At 45.0% G+C, this 18363-nt stretch overlaps 1 long non-coding RNA gene across 3 annotated transcripts; it reads right to left on the bottom strand.

The window, feature by feature from the left end:
- Positions 1-15766: 15766 nt before the first annotated feature.
- LOC105472732 (uncharacterized) lies at positions 15767-18075 on the bottom strand. 3 transcript variants are annotated; one of them, XR_011621773.1, is made up of 4 exons: positions 16811-18075; positions 16482-16633; positions 16114-16408; positions 15767-15997 (listed from the first exon to the last, which is right to left on the bottom strand). It is a non-coding gene; the product is annotated as an uncharacterized lncRNA (long non-coding RNA). The 3 variants fall into 3 exon arrangements; XR_011621774.1 differs by having other exon boundaries at positions 16482-16606; XR_981768.3 differs by having other exon boundaries at positions 16911-18075.
- Between the last annotated feature and the right edge of the window lie 288 nt (positions 18076-18363).

Genomic DNA, 18363 nt, shown 5'->3' with positions numbered 1-18363 from the left:
CGTAGATTAATTTGGAGATAATTAGCATCCCAACAGTATTGAGTCTTTCAATCCATAAACATGGTATATCTCCCCATTTAGTTAGGTCTTCTTTAACTTGTTTTGGCAATGTTATGCAGTTTTCAACAGCAAGTCTTTCACACCTTTACCTCAAAGTATTTCACATTTTTGATAAAATGTAAATGGTGTATTTTAAAGTTTCAATGTCTGATTGTTTGTTGCTAGTATGTAGAAATATTACTGATTTTTAATCTTAAATCCTGCAACCTTGCTAGCCCCATATGTTAGTTCTAGAATCTTTATTTTTATGAGTTACAACTGACACATAAAATTGTATATACTTGTGGTGTACAATGTGATGTTTTGATCTTTGTATACATTGCAAAATTATTAAATTGAGCTAATTAACAGATCCATCACCTCACATACTTATCATTTTTTGTGGTAAGAACATTAAGATCCACTCTCATAGGAATTTTCAAGTATGCAATACATTATTATTAACTGTAATCACCATACTATATAGTAGATCTCTAGAGCTTATTCATTCTGTCTAACTGAACCTTGGACACTTTGACCAACATCTCCCCATTCCCATCTCCCAACACCTGCCAGGCCACTGACAACCACACTTCATTCTTTGCTTCTATTAGTTCAACATGTTTAGATCCCACATGTAAGTGAGATTAGGCAACATTTGTTTTTCTATGCCTGGCTTATTTTTCTTAGCATAAGGTTCTCCGGGTCCATCCATAATGACAGGAGTTTCTTTTTTAAGGCTCAATAGTGTTCTATCCACATTGCCTTTATCATTCATCCATTGGTGAACACAAATTGATTCCATAGCTTGTCAATTATGAACACGGGAGTGCAGATATCTTTGATATTTTTATGTCTTTTGGGCATATATCCAGAAACAGGATTGCTGGATCATATAGTTCTATTTTTTAATTGATATATAATAATTGTACATATTTGTAGAGTACATGTGATACTTTGATATGTGCTTACCGTCTAAAATAATCAAATCAGAGTAATTAGGATATCCATCGCCTCACACATTTATCATTGCTTTGTGCTGACAGCATTTCAACTCCTCCAGCTATTTTGAAATATACAATAAATCATTGTTAATTGTAGTCACCCTACTGTGCTATCAAACAATATAACTTACTCCTCCTATCTAACTGTTATGTTTGTACCCAATAACCAACCTCACTGCACATGTCTGACCCTTCCCAGTGACCCTTCCCAGCTTCTGGTAACCATCATTCTACTGCTTACATCCATGAGGTCCACTTTTTTAGCTCACATTTATGAGTGAGAATATGCAATAATTGGTTTTCTGTGCCTGGTTTGTTTACTTAACGTAATGATCTCCAGTTCCATCCATGCTTCTGCAAATGACAGAAATTCACTCTTTTTTATGACTAAATAGTATTCCATTGTATAACAAAGACAGTCGGGAAGCATACCTTTCTCTTCCATTTTTTAGAAGATTTTGTGTAGAATTGGTTTAATTTTTCCCTAAATTGTTTGGCAGAATTTCCCAATAGAACTAACTGGGCCTTGAGTTTTCTTTGTGGGAAAATTTTTAACTAGATATTAATGCCCTTAAGAGACATGGGAATTTTTAAGTTACCTATTTATTCCTCAGTGAGCTTTATGTCTTTTAACAATTTTTTTCATCTGTTATCAAATATATTGGCACAAAATTGTTAATAATATTATTCTTTTAATCTCTATAGAATCTGGAGTTGGACCTTTCATTAGAAGTGAACCTTTCATTCTTGATATCAATGTCTCTATTTTTAAAATAAACTTTTAATATTAAAATAGTTTTAGATTTACAGAAAATTCCTATAAATCCCAGGCCCACTTTGCCCTATTATTAACATCTTACATGAGTATGGTGAATTTGTCATAATTAATGAACCAGTATTGATGCATTGTTGTTCATGAAAGTCCGTACTTTATTCAGATTTTCTTTCTTTTTACCTTATGTCCTATTTCTCCTCCAGGATTTCATCTCGGATGCCACATTACAGTTGGCAATCATTTCTCCTTGGGTGCCTCTTGTCACAGTTTCTCAAATTTTCCATGATAGTTCTGAGGTACACAGGCAAGAAATTTTGTTTAGAACATATTTCAACTTGGGTTGTCTGATGTTTCTCTCATGAATTAGACAGAGTTGTGGGTTTGGGAAAGATCAGACAAGACCAGAGAGATAAAGCGCCGTTCTCATCACACGATGTCAGAGGTACATACTATGGCCATGACATCACTGTTGACGTTAATCGTGATCACCGACTGAGGCGTGTTTGTCAGGCTTCTCTACCGTACAGTGACCCTTCTCTCCACCCAGTGTGCTTACCAGAAAGAAGCCACTCCGTGTAGTGCACACTTTGGGAATGCGGGGGTACATTCTATCTCCTTGAGGACAGGGTAGCTATATACATTATTTGAGATTATTCGGCACAGGAGATTTTTTTATTCTTCATTTATTTATCTAATCATTTATTTACATCAGTATTAACAGATATAACAAGAGTTTATTAACACAGAGGTTAACCAAAGTTAAGGTTCAAGATTATTTTTGCTTTTCTTTTTCACTAGCTTCAGTGTGTTGGCTTATCCTTTTGGGTGGGCTTCTCTCATGGCCCCTAAAAGGCTGCCATAGTTCTAGGCATCACCTCCTCACCTACGCACACCAGAAGCTGAAAAAGGAGCTTGCTGTCATATTTGAAAAGCAAAGGAAATTTCCCAAAAGACCCCTGTGGGAGTCCCTTCTCATCTCATTGGCCAAAATTGTGTCACATGACCATTCATAAACCAGTCCCTGCCTGGGGAAGGATAAGATTCCCTACACGGGGTCTGGGGCCTCTGTAAGGCCCATCCTAATGTGAGTAACATTGCCACACTCTAGAGGATAAAAATGGGATTCTGTTCAAGTAAAAGAAGGGAGATAGCTGTTTGCAGGGTAATTAATAGTGTCTGCCATAGGAAACCATTATAATTAGAGACCTCAAAAATACGTCTTCATTGATAGAAGAGAATTCTGGTGTAAAACCCTGAAATACCAGTGATACAAAAGACTTCTTTTCATCCTCCCTTTCCCATTCTTCCATTGTCTTTGTCATTTTATTTTTATACCTGCCCTCCTCTCCACCCCAAAGTCTTTTATGACATTTTCTCCTTTAGGTATTTTTGTCATCAAAGAAATTACCAGCTTCCTTTCAAGGCACTAAATAAAACAAGCAAAGTATCTGTAATGACCTCATGAGCACAGTGGAAAAGTTTAGGTCTCTGCCTTTGAATATTTTTGATAGCTTCATAGAAGTACAATAAGAATTAAAGAGGAGAAATTTCTTTATTCGAAAAAATGGTTACAGAGCATATGGGCTTAATATGGGTTGGAGGAAGAGGTGAGGAGAGTACAAGTGGGAAGGGGAAAACAGAAAAGGAAAGGTTACTCTGTCTTCAAGATGTGCAACACATAAAACAATTAGAAGGCGGGGCACCGGTGGCTCACCCCTGTAATCTCAACACTTTGGGAGGCTGAGGCGGGCAGATCACCTGAAGTCAGGAGTTCGAGATCAGCCTGGCCAACATGGCGAAACCCCATTTCTACTAAAAATTAAAAAAAAAAAAAAAATTAGTCGGGTGTGGCGGCAGCCACCTGTAATCCCAGCTACTAGGGAGGCTGAGGCAGGAGAATCGCTTGAACCTGGGAGGTAGAGGTTGCCGGGAGCCGAGATCGCACCACTGCACTCCAGCCTGGACAACACAGCAAGACTCTGTCTCAAAAAAAAAAAATTAGAAAACAAAGCAATGTTCCTAACACATCACCGTGTACTCCAAATAGGTTTGCCGTTCCTTCCTACCTCATCTCCACTGTGCTTATTACAGCAGCTGGCACATGGTCAGCTAGAAGTAATGAAAACACATGAGCTCCTGGAAATTTACCTTTTTCACATACTAAGAAGTCTGGAAGGAAAATTTGCTGCCATCAGTTCAGCTTCTCAGGCTCATTCAGTGTCTAGCTCTTTCCAGGCTTCCACCTTTCATTTGTTGGCTTTTTGTCTTTGTGATTATTGCTTCACGGTCACAAGATGGCTGCCACAGCGCCAAGAATCACGACTGCATTCAAAGTCAGCATACAGTGAGGCAGCCAGATAACATAGGACCTCCTCTTTCCTGCCTCCTATGGCAGGGATCAAAAATACTTTTCACAAGCCCTCAACAGACTTCCTTTTCGTCTCATTGACCGAAATTTGGTCAAATGGCTCCCATTAGCTACGAGAGGAGAGGGCGGCAAAGTGAATAGCTAGCAAATGGTATTAGCATAGCCATGACTGGCTTAAAACCAATCACAGTTCATTCACAGGAGCTGGACACATGACTACCCACCCTCCCAACCCCTCAACCCAACCACCAAGAAAAAGAAAATCAGAGCTCCGTTAGCAAGAAAGAAAGCAGAGAAACGGCAGATGCCCAGGTCTTCCAACTTCATTCCCAAGTGCCTTTTATCCTCTTCACGTTACCTGTAAGGCACTAAATAAAACAAGCAAAGCATCTGTAATGACCTCATGAGCACAGAGGAAAAGTTTCGGTCTCTGCCTTTGAATATTTTTGACAGCTGTAGTAGCCGCACTGACCCCCACTTTTTACCCAAGATCAGTTCATACTTCAGGACCTGGTTCTCGCTGACCTTGCTGCCTTTAAGATCCCCCCAGGACCTGCACCTCCACCCCAGGGAGGGGGTTTGGCTGAACCATGCCTCAGGCCCAGTGGACAAGCCCTGGAATCTGCTTTCGTGGTTTGAATCCTGGCTGTGCCTCTTTCTGGTTATAGCCTTTTAGGAATTGATTTGATCCTCTGGGAGTGAGAACTCTTCAGTTTCCTCATCTGTCCAATGAACACAAATATAGTGACTGGCACAAAGTGGTCCCTTAATTTTAAAACTTGTCAGATGAATGGACAGAAGGATGACACCTACCCCCATGGAACCACTGAAAATATTAAATGAGATGATGTATATGAGTTGGGCGCAGTGGCCCACACCTGTAATCCCAGCACTTTAGGAGGCCAAGGCAGGCGGATCACAATGCCAAGAGATCGAGACCATCCTGGCCAACCTAGTGATACCCTGTCTCTACTAAAAATACAAAAATAAGCCTGGCATGGTGGTGCACACCTGTAGTCCCAGTTATTTGGGAGGCTGAGGCAGGAGAATCGCTTGAACCCAGGAGACAGAGGTTGCAGTGAACTGAGATTGCGCCACTGTACTCTAGCCTGGCGACAGAGCAAGACTTTGTCTAAAAAAAAAAAAAGAAAAGAAAAGAAAAAAAGAGAGAGATAATATATATATGAAAGACCAAATGACTCCTGGCACACAGTAAATGCTCACTATATGCAGGCAGAAACCGATTATATCACCACCTGGCTTCAAAGCCTTCAATTGCTTCAGTTACACTTAGGATGAAGGTTCAAGTACAAACTGCCTGAACGACATGGCCTGTTCCTACCTCTTGGGATTCTCCCTTGTTTCTTGGATCATGCTGTCTCTGCCGTGGGCAGCTGCACACCTGCTCCTCCCACCCAGTGTGGATGACATCTTCCATTCATCCTTCATGTCCTATCTACGAGTCTCTTTCCCCTACAGGCCTTCGCCTCAATTCTTCTCACACAGTAGCCCGGCTAGGGTCCCAGGGAGACAAGAAGTCTGGAGCCAAAGCATTCAGGAAGAAAGTATTCAAAGAGAATTTCTGGAGTTGGGAAACAGGAAAGCATCCTCTCAAGTCTGCACTGCCAGGGCCCCAGGCGAAGCCCCTGAGAAATGTGACAGGATGGCCCGGCACGGTGGCTCATGCCTGTAATTCCAGCACTTTGGGAGGCTGAGGCGGGCGGATCACCAGAGGTCGGGAGTTTGAGACCAGCCTGGTGAAACCCTGTCTCTAGTAAAAATACAAAAACTAACTAGGCGTGGTGGCAGGCTCCTGTAATCCCAGCTATTCAGGAGGCTGAGGCAGGAGAATCACTTAAACCCGGGAGGTGGAGGTTGCAGTGAGCCGAGATTGCGCCATTGCATTCCAGCCTGGGCAACAGAGTGAGACTCCGTCTCAAAAAAAAAAAAAAAAAAGAAAAGAAAAGAAGAAAGAAAGAAATGCGACGGGACTCATCTTGTTCTTCTATCTGGAAAGCTGTGGGAGCCAGGACTGCAGATCAGAGGGGCTATGGAGTTCTCGAGACAGGACTACCATAAAGAGCAGATTTCTCAAGGAACCAAGCACAGAAAGAGCACAGAAAGAATTTATAAAGGCCCCATAATTATCCGGGAACCTGCAATTTGCCAAGAGTTATAGTTACAATCTCCCCACAGTTTCTTATACTTCTTGCATGTCCAAGACTAAACTATTCATCTTCTGTTTATTCCGGCTGCTCCTCCTGAACCCATATCTCTGCCCAAGGTGCCATAATTGATCTTTCGTCTTCAACTTTACCCTGCTGCCGGTGGTCCTCAGACTTCCCACAAAGCACTCCCATCCCTGCTCCCCTACGAGATACCCAGATCCTATCACCAGTCTCCTAGGGCTTCTCCCCACCACTGGTCCCTCCCTGCCCCCATGCATGTTGCATACAGAGCCTGGATCCCTTCCTAGCCTGCTGCTCTCATCTCCTCGGCTGCCTGCTCAAGTGTCTTCGCTGGCTCCCTGTCTCCTTCGTTAAACACGAATGTCTCGCCTGGAACTCTGAACTCTGCACACCCTCTCCATATATATTTCTGACCATCCTCCCCATTTTTTCTTTCTTTATTTTAAAACCCATCATACATTCAAAAGAGTGTTCCTAAGAGTTGCACAAATTATTGTTCTAAAGACCACATCTGCAAAACCACCTCTCACCTCATCATCGAACATGTCGAGTTTGTTAGCCATTCCCCTCCGCTCCCTCACTTAGCATTTTCCCCTCCCGCCTCCTCGAGCTAACCCACCCCTGACATGTTCATAATCATTGCCTTTTCTTAGAGTCCTACCACGTAGTTCTAAATGACATTTTTGCTCGGCTTTGCCAAATTCTGAATTTTCTATTGACTGTATTATTCCACATTGATTTTGCCATGACTAGATTCTCCTTCCCCTGTTTCTCAGCCTATTTGAGATATAATTCACATAGCAATTCACTCACCAAAAGTCTACAATTCAGTGGCTTTGGCATATTAACGGCAACCATCACCACGATCTGAAGTTAGAAAAATACTATCACTGTAAAAAGAAGCCCTGTACTCATTGGCAGTTACTTCCCATTTCTCCCCACCCCTCAACCCTAGGCAATCTCATATCTACTTCCTGTCTCCATAGATTTGCCTCTTCTATTCTATTTCATATAAGAGGAATCATACTCATTCTATCTACCGTGTGCTCTCATGAAACTGACCACTCTCTTTCCCCAGGTGCAGAACACCAGTCATTCTGTCTAGAATCACCTCCCCACCCCAGCCATCACTGCCCACCCAGGTCTGACAGCTTCTGTGTGATCCAGCCCCAAGCATCACTCTTCCACTTAGCTTTCCTCTCTTCCCTCTACCCCCCTGTAATTTTTCCCCTGTCAGATTCTCAAAGCATACTGTAACTTTGTCTCAGGAGGCCTAGTGTCTACTAAACTGTCGGCTCTGTGAAGGGTCCGTACTTTGCCTGGTTTTATTCCCTGCTGTTCTCCAGAGCCCGGCCAGTGCCTGGCACACAGCAGATGTCTGATAGGTATGCATTGAGAGGATGAGGACTATGCACATTATTCTGCCTGAGATTACCATTGCTTGTGCATATAACTAGAACTTGAATGTGAGGAATTAACTAGGTGTGTCTTCGTCCATTTTGTGCTTCTGTAAGGGAATACCTGAGACTGGGTAATTTATAATAAGCAGAGATTTATTTCTCACAGTTCTAGGGACTTGAAAGTCCAAGATCAAGGGGCTGGCATCCTGTGAGGGCCTTCTTGCTGTGTCATAACATGGCAGAAGGCATCACATGGCAGAAGGGCAAGGAGAGGGTGGAAGACAGAGAGAGAATAACTCAAGCCAGTTTATAATCAGCATTAATCCGTTCATGAGGATGAAGCCCTCATGACCTAAACACCTGCCATGAGGCACCATATCTAACACTATTGCATTGAAGATTAAGCTTCCAACACATGGGGACACATTCAAATCATAGCAAGATACAATCAGAAAATGATGTTTTCTTTCCCCTGAAAGGGCCTGCTCCACCTGCTCTGTGAGACTGAGTCCTTCACCGTTCTGGGAAGAAATCACAGGTGGTCCCTGTGGCTTACTACTCACTCTCACAAAAAATGCATTCACGACCTCTAGCCCACAGAATCACCAAATCTCTATTTTCAAGTCCATGCCCCTCCCTGGGTCAACCTAGGCCTCTTTCTGGCTGGCGCCTTGGGAATCGTGGTTGGCTTTTTGTCTCTTTCCCTCACCTCACTAGCTGCACCTTCTGCCCTCTCCATGGTTAGACAGGGGGAGGGGCAGAGGTAAACACACATCTGATGTTGGTTTTCCCCAGGCCATGGCTCATGTAGAACACCAACTCTTTCCCTTGGCTTTCCCTCCCGTCCCCCACCACTGGGAATATTTCTCATCTGTCATGCTTTTGACTCAGGCAGAATCATTCCATCAACATGGCCACTTAAGAGCTCTCCCTTGGTCCCTGGCCATCTAGCAATACCACTAGCTTCCTTCTGCTCTGGGAATTATCTGATAACCCTGGCAGGGCTCTCTCTCACATGACCCACCTCTGGTCCACAGTGAACATGCATCTTTGGTCTGTGGCTAGTGGAAGGGCAGGCACACAGCTCTCTTCTCTATGACTTCGGCCAGGCTCTCCCACTTTAGACTGTACCTGTGAAATCAGCCTCCAGTACCCCAAGTTACCTAAGTTTCCAGGGACACCTAATATTCCTCTAAAAGGTGTCTCTGAATCCATGCTCACAGATGTGAAGGAGGAAGCAACGTCCCCCCCCCCCCGCCGAAGGGATAAAACTTATTACACACTGATTATTTCTATTCCAAGAAATCATTTCTTTAATCTCCAACCCCTCACCCAGCCTCTCCATGTGGTATATAGGTGGCAGCTGGGTGGTCAACTGGTGGCCCTCAAAGCTGATTTTCAACCACCTCCAAGTCCTGCATCAGAAACCACGCCCTGACTTTGGAACACCATTGTTCTTTCCACCTATTGACTTAAGGCCTCAGCCAAAACTGAGACAAGAGTTTCATTTTAGCCTCCTGTCCTTGTCTTATCCCTTCACAAAATTGTAAACTCCTGACTCTGCCACGCCCATTTTAATTGCCTTTTCCCCTTACCTAGTGTTTAGTGGTGCCATGCTCAAGATGCCAGTAGGCATTTTAGAGGAAAATAACCCTGGTGATGACCCAGCTTCATAAAGGAAGATGGAAGAGGAAAAGGTGGAAGACTTTGATTCTGCAGTGATGACTCAAAGGGGAGGCTTTAGAGGATTCGTGTTAGAAGTTAATCAGGCTTGGGAGCTGTGAAAGCAGAGCTCTCCCAGGTCCATTTTCCCCTGGCATTGACTCAAGAACAAATATATAACACAAGTAATGTTATACAGGCTGGCCTTACAATGCTGAGAATGCACAGATAGGAATAATGAGGTTTAAGCAGGGAAAAGGGTCACTCTGACTGCATCTAAGTCCTTTCAGTTATTTTCCTACATGTCCCTGTTTCTGAAATCAGATCTATCACCAATGTCTTCTTTAGGATATTATGAATTATATTGGTCCCTTTATTTTGGCCTGGTTAAAGCATGTGCTGAAGGTCTCAGGCACCTAGAGAAGCAAGCATTTATTAGCAGGATGAAGAGTTCTGGGATAAGAAATCACCCACAAAAATGTCAAACTTTCGTGTAAGCAACACATGCTGGGTGCTATATAGAGCTGGAGCTCATCACTTTGCAACAGAGTGTCTGTTACATTCTGAACTCATAGGATTTTACCTGTACTCATTTATTTGTCAATAATTCATTGACAGTAGCTAAGAATTCTTAGTTAAGACCTCCAAACTTATTCCCTCTACTGAATTCCCGCCATTCATTTAAGCTGCCAGCCTCCTCTTAAAAGGTCCACGCTAGAAATGGCCCAAAATCACTATCTCCTCTTCCCCACATTATTGACTTGGAATCCACCTTCCGAATACCTTCCCCATTTGCTGCCTCCTGATTATCTCCACGACCGCTCCCAATCAGGTCTCCACCTTCACTCAGCAAGTGGACTTGCACAAAAGAGCTTTATCACTGTCTCACCACCTACCAGTCCTTCCTATCCAGTCCGCCCCCAACACAGATGCCTGACAAGGCTGAGTTTCATCCTCCCAAAATTTATATGTTGAAGTCCTAATCCCCAGCACCTCAGAATGTGACTGTATTTGAGGATAGAGCCTTTAAAGAGGTCATAAGTTAAAATGAAGCATTTCGGGTGGGCCCTTAATCCAACATGACTGGTGTCCTTGTAAGAAGATATTTAGACACAAACAGGAACACACATACAGGAAGGAACACACGAGGGCACCGTGAGAAGGTGGCCATCGACCAGCCCGGGACAGAGGCCTCAGAAGGAACCCACCCTGCTGACACCTCAGTCTCGTACCTGTAACTTCCAGGACTGAGAAAACAAGTTTCCTTTCAGCCACCCAGTCTGTGGTACTTTTCAATGGTAGCCCCAGCAAACTAATACAATGCCCACTAGCTTCCTACACATAAATCAGCACACTTTCCTAGCTAAAACATTTCCAGAGCCCTCAGACTCTCCATTTCCTTTGGGATCAGGTTCAAATTCCTTAATATGACACATTTAACCCTTCTTCCCCGCCCCAGCCTGCCTCTGTATGTCATCTCCTGCCTACCTATCCTACCCCGTCCATCATTTCTAATCCCACAACCCAATGTATCAACACTGACCTCAACACACATTGCCTTGACCCTCTCCCTGATTTAGTACATACTGTCTTTTCTGTCTTGGACTCACCCCCTCTGTGTCTCCCTTGTCCTTCCAGACCCCATTCAAATGTCACCTCCCCATGAAGTCTTCTCTATATCCCCGTGTAGTGTTTTCCCCTATCCTCTGTGCACTCCAGAACTTTATTGCTTATTTCTTTGAGTTGTGGTTGTTTGTAATGAGTTTCTAGAGGAAGACAAGGTGTTTTACTCTGATACAACCCTAGCACATAGTAGGCGCTCAATAAATATTAATTGCATGGTTGGTATTGTGGACTGAGTGTCTGTCTCCCACCCAAATTCACATGTTGAAGCCCTAACCCCCAATGTGATGGTATTTGGAAATGGCGGGGTCTTTGGGAGGTAATTAGGTTTAGATGAGGTGATGAGGCTGGGAAGAAGAGACCAGAGCTCACCCTCTCTCCCTCTCCGCAATTTAAGGACATGGTTAGGAGGCAGCCCTCTGCAAGCCAGGAAGTGGGCCCTCATCAGGAACTGAATCAGGAACTGACCTTGATCTTGGACATCTCAGCCTCCAGAGCTGTTTAAAAATAAATTTCTGTTGTTTAAGCCACCCAGTGTATGCTATTTTGTTAAGGTAGCCAAGGCAGATGAACACAGCTGGATAGAAAAAGAAACAAAGGGGGTTGGGTGCAGTGGTTCACGCCTGTAATCTCAGCACTTAGGGAGGCCAAGGCCGGTGAATCACTTGAGGTCAGGAGTTTTAGATCAGCCTGGCCAACATGGTGAAACCCCATCTCTACTAAAAATACAAAAATTAGCCGGGTGTGGTGGTGCACACTTGTTATCCCAGCTACTTGGGAGGCTGAGGCAGGAGAATTGCTTGAACCTGGGAGGTGGAGGTTGCTGTGAGCGGAGATCGTGCCACTGCACTCCAGCCCGGGTGACAAAGCAAGACTCTGTCTCAATTAAAAAAGAAGAAGAAGAAGAAGGCCGAGAGCAGTGGCTCAACGCCTTAATCCCAGCAGTTTGGGAGGTCAAGGCAGGTCGATCACAAGGTCAGGAGTTCAACCCCAGCCTGACCAATATGGTGAAACCCCATCTCTACTAAAAATACAAAAATTAGCTGGGCGTGGTGATGGGTGCCTGTAGTCCCAGCTACTCAGGAGGCTGAGGCAGGAGAATCACTTGAACCCAGGAGGCAGAGGTTGCAGTGAGCCAAGATCACACCACTGCACTCCAGCCTGGGCAACAGCACGAGACTCTGTCTCAAAAAAAAAAAAGAAGGAAAAATAAATAAAGGGCTACCTCCTACTGTTTTAACCAAGAACTCTTCTCCAAGTCTGGGAATCATTCCCATACATAGTCTCTGTCTGACACCCATGCTCAGGTAGGCCTCATTGATCTTGTTTTCTGACACTGATGAGCTCTCTTGGGTTCGTAGATCCTTTCCAGGTGTACACCATTGTCTGCACTATATTTCCAGCCACCTCCTCCTTTCAGGGTTTCACCATTGCCTTTGACTTTTGCTAAAAAGTCTGAGTTTTTTTTCTACCCTGAAATGCCTTGTCCCTTTGTCCTCTTTGTATAAACAGATGCTTCCTAATCGTCTCCCTCATCCTAGGTCTTTGCCAACAATCAATCACCCAATTACAGTGAGATTCCAGCAATGTCTTAGAGAGACAGTGCCTTAGTTGGAAGCTTAAATGCAGCCCTGAGCTTCTTCATGCAAACCTGGGACTCTTCAAATTCTTCTCCGGTTATGTAACTGTAATTCCCATAGACTTTCTCCCAAAATGTTCATCATATAGTACCTTCAAGCATACATAACTCTAATAACTCACATTCATTAAAACATGCATTAAATTGAAATAGAACTATGAGTCACCTGGGACCCAGGCATTTCATTTCAGGGTTTAACCATTGCTTTCCTTTACGCATAAGAAGGTAAACCTGTTGTGTCAAGAAAGAAAATGCTTGGTGAAGAACTGAAATATTCTCACCCATATTACTGACATTTCAGCAAGCTTTTCCCAACCCAATCTCTTACTTACTGTGTGAAGGATTCTGAGAGCTGTAGAAACAGCAGGGCAAAAAGCTGAGTGTTTGCGTGCTTCCTCTCATGCCAAGGGGGCCGAGAGAGGGATGAAGGAGTGTACCTGGACTGCTCAAGGAAAAGGCAATCTGAATTTGCTGGGATTAGGAGGAGGAGCACCATGGAGATCCGTACTTGTTCCTACCTACACGGTTAGCTACTGCAACCACTAGCCACGTGCGGCTATTTACATTTTAATTGATTAGAATTAAGTAAAATTGAAAACGTGGGCTGGGCGCGGTGGCACAAGCCTGTAATCCCAGCACTTTGGGAGGCCGAGATGGGCGGATCACGAGGTCAGGAGATCGAGACCTTCCTGGCTAACACAGTGAAACCCCGTCTCTACTAAAAATAATACAAAAAACTAGCCGGGCGAGGTGGCAGGCGCCTGTAGTCCCAGCTACTCGGGAGGCTGAGGCAGGAGAATGGCCTGAACCCGGGAGGCGGAGCTTGCAGTGAGCCCAGAACGCGCCACTGCACTCCAGCCTGGGCGACGAAGCGAGACTCCATCTCAAAAAAAAAAAAAAAAAAAAAAAAAAAAGAAAACATGGTTTCTCAATCACACTAGTCACATTTGAAGTGTTCAAGCACTACAGATGGCTGGTGGCTAGTTCAATAGGACGGTGCAGATACAGGACATTCCCATCATTTTGAAAAGTTCTAGTGCATCACTCTGATCTATAATGTAAGTAATGCTTTTAAGAAAGACCAATATGAGAAATCTCTACTTTTTTTGTTTGTTTGTTTTTTGTTTTGAGACTGAGTCTCACTCTGTCACCCAGGCTGGAGTGCAGTGGTGCAATCTCGACTCACTGCAACCTCTGCCTCGCAGGTTCAAGCGATTCTCCTGCTTCAGCCTCTCAAGTACCTGGGACTACAGGTGCCCGCTCCTACGCCTGGCTAAGTTTTGTATTTTTAGTAGACATGGGGCTTCACCCTGTTGGCCAGGCTGGTCTCAAACTCCTTACCTCAAGTGATCCACCTGCCTCGGCCTCCCAAAGTGCTGGGATTACAGGCATGAGCCACTGTGCCTGGAGAAATTTCTACTTTTAAAATAAACATTGAGAAAATATAAAGTGAACTTTGCTGACTACAGTAAGAGTAAAACAATTTTTTCAAAAGAATTATTCCTAGGTGCTTTGTCAACACAAGTCAAAGAAAGGAATGAAAGACCGAGAGAAAAAAGGAAGAATAAGCAGATGGTTATCAGCACTAACGGGGCTCACCGAAGACCAAGGGAACCCATCATTTCTAAGGGGGAAAAAAAAAAAAAAAAAAACCATGACCTGAGGTTGACTTGTCTGAAATCCTGTTGGGAGGCAGCAAGCACTTTGTCATTTGGAAAATGTGTACATGTGAGCCTGCCGGCACAGGGTCACAAGCCATGCTGGCCTTTGGTGAATCAATTTAAAAGACGTAATATGAGGGAGGAGATTGTTCCCTGCAAATAGCCCTTAACCCCTATTTACACATCTTCCCCTTTTCTTAAGACCACACTGGGTCAGTTGTGCAATAATTTATAAGGGCACCACTGTTGGGATGGGGGTTGGGGGGACACCCAGAGGCCAAGGAACTCTTGTCTAAACCTGTCAGGAGACAAACCCCAAGAATCTGTAATTTCCAGGAATCTTTGACATTCAGACTCCAAGGCTCAAATGTCTCCATCTGTCTGTGTTTTTAAACCTCTGCTTTGCTTGGTAAGACTCCACCCCTCACTCCACTACCAAATAGTAAATGGCTAGTGTGTATTGTACTGCCATATTGATTTTACAAGGATTTTTCATGTAGAGCAGTCCTGCAAGAGTAGCCTCCATTTCTGGAATCCTATGACATTGTGAAACATGTTTGGTTTTCATCTTCTTTCCTGGCATATAATTCCTAAAATCCTCAGACCCTCCAAAGTGATGTCTTCTGTATGCAAATGATTTGACTGATATCTGGCAGCCCCTAGGTAACTTTGGGATGAGGGCTGGTCACCAGAAAGACCAAGGCAGGATTAGCGGGTTGGGACTTTCGGCCCCCTTCCCAACCTCAGTGGAGGGGAGAGGGGTTGAAGGTTAAGTTGTTCACCAATGCCCAGTGATGTCATCAATCATGCCTGCATAATGAAGCCTACATAAAAACCCGAAAGGACTGGGTTCAGAGAGCCAGCAGATAGCCAAACACATGGGGCTTATACATCCATGTGCCTGGACCGTGGCGTACCCCAACTCCACAGGGACAGAAGCTCTGGGCTCAGGACTCCTCCAGACCTTCCCCCGTGTATCTCTTCATCTGAGTGTTTATTTTTGTTGTTGTTTCTTGAGATGGAGTATCAGTCTGTCGCCCAGGCTGGAGTGCAGTGGCGCAATCTTGGCTCACTGCAACGTCTGCCTCCTGGGGTTCAAGCAATTCTCCTGCCTCAGCCCCCGAGTAGCTGGGATTACAGGCACCCGCCATCACGCCTGGTTAATTTTTGTGTTTTTAGTAGAGACATGGTTTCACCATTTGGCCAGGTTGGTCTCCAACTCCTGACCTCAGGTGATCCGCCACCCTCAGCCTCCCAAAGTGCTGGGATTACAGGTGTGAGCCACCACGCCCAGCCTTATTTGTATCTTTTTAAACATCCTTTGTAATAAACTGGGAAATGTATTTCCTGAGGTCTGTGAGCAGCTCTAGCAAATTAATCGAAGCAAAGGAGGAGATTGTGGGAACCCCAATTTATAGCCGGTGAGTCACAAGCACAGGCAAAATAACCAAGGGCTTATGATTGGCATCAGAAGAGGGGGACAACCTTGGGGTACTGAGCCCCTGCCCCTGTGGGATCTGATGCTAGCTCCAGGTAGACGGCATTGAACTGGAGTACAGCCAGCTGGTGTCCGCTGCAGACTGATTGCTTGCTTGGAGTGTGGGGGAAACCCACACATATTTGGTCTCAGAAGTCTTCTATGTTGATTGTTGTGGAGTAAGAGAATAGAAATAACATTCTGAGCTTGTTTTTACTCATGCTTTATAAAAGCTCTGAGGAAAATCGGCTCTGCTGCCTGCTCACTCCATCCTACCTGCGTGGTGGGCTGGCGGAGGGGCAGCCTCATCCAGGGAAGCTCTGGAATTGGCAGGCCCCCCATGAGCAGGACTGAGGTGGACCTGACTGGGCGTGTGCTTTCTTATTCAGGAGACCCCAGCCGAGGGTGGAGCCACAAAGCGTAGGAAGGATCCCATCCGATCCGTGTGTCACTGCTCAGCAACAATGGCCGGGGAGTTGCTTATAGCAGCTCCGCAGACTGTCAGCAGGTCCGAGACTGATTACTGCTAGCAGCAAAATCAGCCCGTCTCTCCCTCTGCCTCTCACTGTAACTGGGAGAGGGGTGAGGATGGGAGGCTCGCCCAGGCCTGGAAACCCGCCTCCCGCCCTTCCTGTGCTCCATACCTCGGACTCCCAGACTCCCCGTTCTCCAGTCCCCCTGCAGGGCTGTCACCTACTCTCTTGCCAGAACAGGGAACCAGGAATGTCTTCTGCACCCATATCTGAGGGCTGACAAACTTCTGCATCTCCTGGGGCTCAGAGCACAACTGTCAACTCTTGGGATCACATGAACACATTATACACATTCCATTCCATTCCCGCACACACACCTGTACGCACACACATACCCTCTCCAAACACATACATACAGCACATATGCCCCCAAACTCATATGCATACATATATACACATATCCACCCATTACACACACACACACACATATCCACACTCACATGCTTTTGAGAGTTCAGCCATTACCACGGTCATTCTGCCTGGCTAAGCTTGAAGCTGCCTGTGAATAGGAAGCAGGCTCCAAGGTGGGGCCCAACTCACCCCCTAACTCCTGCGGCAGCAGCTCTGGACAGGGAGGAAGGCACCTGTGCTGAAGCCCTGCCCTCTTCTGCCCCACCCAAGGGACATACAACTCAGCCTGAGCTCAGACAAGAGCAGGGTTTGTGGTCCAGGGTTTGTGGTCATTCAGTGACATTAGCATATCTCTCATTATCAGATGTATGATGTAATAGCATATGGTCTATGATATCACATGTATGGCATATAAAAGGGGTGTGTGTGTGTGTGTAGAAACCATGTCTATGAACAGGCCAACAAGAGAAGAGGCAGAGAGGATAAACGCAACCTGTTCTAACAGGAATGCAACAGCATACTGTTTGGAATTTGGCCCCGCAGCAGAGCAATAACAGCCCAGGCTCGGGGTTGGTTTGTAATCACATTCACGCAGGTGTCGGGCACTGTGTCCACTTCAGTACCAGTGAGAAGCTCATGCTGAAATCTGCAGGCATCCAGCTATTTCAGAGAGATTGGGAAGAAACAAGAGCTGAAGGGACTGCAGCAATGTGGTATTTTTTAAGGTGTTGCTAACTGGCTAATAATATCTGGGTTTTAGGGCGTGCTGCACACACTCAAAGGCTCTGCCAACACAAGCTAATTAACCTGTACTCAGAGGTGGGTGTGCGTATGAACTGTTACCACTTCTGCTTGCAGAACCACTTAGCTCTGTCATACTTCTTGTAGCAACATGCCAAGGGATCGCTAAAAACACACTGGGTTTTAAATACCTGGATTTAAACGAATAGTGCTGGGAATCTCTGAGGCTGCTCATGCATTCAAATTACAGTTCTCCCTCTCCCCTCCTAGCTCCCGGCTGCTTTACATTCTTCTAGACTTGAACGCCCACTCAGATGTCTCCCACCTCTACAAAGCCTTCCCCAGCTGTGCTTGCACGCAAATCGATCCTTCTCCATGGTGACCAACCATCGTGTTTGCCTGGGACTATCTCAGTTTAATACTGAAAGCCCTGTGTAGCAGTCAACCCTTTAGTCCTGGGCAACCTGGGACCACAAGACTCTCACCATTCTAGAGGATGCATTGCGTATGATTTTGCTACTAATAATACTGTCTGCTGTCTAGTAATATAACCTAGTAATTTGTAATGAGTTTTTCTCAAGATTATAAACTGCTCAAGAACAAGGTCCTTTCTTCATCTCCTTGGAATATCTACTTTGGGCACAAAGAATTACATGTTGACTTCATTTCTTTCTTTTTTTTTTTTTTTTTAAACAGAGCCTTGCTCTGTCACACAGACTGGAGTACAGTGGCACAATCTCAGCTCACTGCAACCTCCGCCTCCTGGGCTCAATTCATTCTCCTGCCTCAGCCTTCTGAGTAGCTGGGATTACAGGCAAGCCCAGCTAATTTTTGTATTTTTAGCAGAGAAGGGGTTTCACCATGTTGCCCAGGCTGGTCTCGAACTCCTAACCTCGTGATC

This window comes from Macaca nemestrina, chromosome 4 (genome assembly GCF_043159975.1).
Source record: "Macaca nemestrina isolate mMacNem1 chromosome 4, mMacNem.hap1, whole genome shotgun sequence".
NCBI lineage: Eukaryota > Metazoa > Chordata > Mammalia > Primates > Cercopithecidae > Macaca > Macaca nemestrina.
This window is presented reverse-complemented; position numbering and strand designations above follow the sequence as displayed.